The 1,206-nt window shown below is 39.1% G+C and overlaps 1 pseudogene; it reads right to left on the bottom strand.

Moving 5' to 3' along the window:
- The window catches only part of LOC110026656, a 25,226-nt pseudogene extending 24,125 nt beyond the window's left edge, over window positions 1-1,101 (bottom strand).
- Window positions 1,102-1,206: the final 105 nt, after the last annotated feature.

Genomic DNA, 1,206 nt, shown 5'->3' with positions numbered 1-1,206 from the left:
TCACCGACCACGACTGTTTTTCGCCTGCCACCACTGACCACTGTCGATCCCGTCCAACCACCGTCAACAACCACTGACCGGACGTCGCCAATCGCTATCGGTTGTCGTTCGTTCCTTCAATAAATTCATCAGCACGTTGATATTGTAAGTTGCGAAACCTAGCAACCTTTTTTTCACATGCGAGACAAATGATTGCAACTATAATCATGTTTTTATATTGAAACTCTTGAGTTGGGTTAGACATCATGGTTTTTCCTTTTCTCGGCTTTCCACGTAACAACTTCTGATGTCATTATCATTTATTTTCTCTTTTCTGAGCGTGTGTTAAATCTTCGTTCCACTTCAAGATGATAATCTGTTACTCTACTGCCGCGAATTTTCTAGCGCGCATCAAGTAGAGTGCTTATAATGAAAAAAAAAATGATTAAAATATTATATTTAAAATTTAGGTAATTAAAATATTATATCATTTCTCAAACTCTCACTTAAATATCAAAATTTATCCTAAAATTCTAATCCTTATTTTTCAATTTTATCAAATTCTGAATAGTTGATTGTGGCACGTGTAATTATATTGATTCGGTAAGTACTATCACACGCATGCTTAATTTAAAAATATCAATATTTGTGTGCTTTGTTTGTAATTAAGCAAATGTAAGCAAATGTAAGCAAATGTAACGGCATCAACTCAAAATTCCTAACGTGTCCCGGAAAGTAGACGCCGACAACTAACGGCGTCTCTCGCGCCCCATTTTTTTCCGGTAATGAGGTGAACACCGCCCCCGGAGTCGCACATCAAAAAATCTCCTAGATAATATAAAAGAATGAGCCCTCAGGTCTGATTCTTCGCTGTTACAGAGCGCGGGCAGCTCAGTGTCGCGTTAAAACCCTAGATGTAATCTCTTCTTAGCTGCCCTAATGTCTTCTCCCTTCTTTTACACGGAAGGCCTTGCAACCGGACTGAATCTTTGTTCGGCTGAGATCGCTATGTTTTCCGTTCTTCCTCAGCGGATCTAAGGTAACCGGATTTGGTTTCCCTGCTAAAGATGGCTTCTTGCAAGAGGAACTACCCGCTTCTTCGTTTCTGATTAGGGTTTGTTCCTGTTTTTGGAATGAAACTCATCGGCTGCGTTTTGATCTGTTTTCTATGTTTCAGATTCAAAGTTCTCTCTTTTTTGATTGTTCGTCTTCATTTTTTTCAGGAGA

Source organism: Phalaenopsis equestris, unplaced genomic scaffold, assembly GCF_001263595.1.
Source record: "Phalaenopsis equestris unplaced genomic scaffold, ASM126359v1 Scaffold000392, whole genome shotgun sequence".
In the NCBI taxonomy this organism is placed as follows: domain Eukaryota; kingdom Viridiplantae; phylum Streptophyta; class Magnoliopsida; order Asparagales; family Orchidaceae; genus Phalaenopsis; species Phalaenopsis equestris.
Note: the sequence above shows the minus strand (reverse complement) of the source record. Positions and strands in the feature narration are given on the sequence as shown.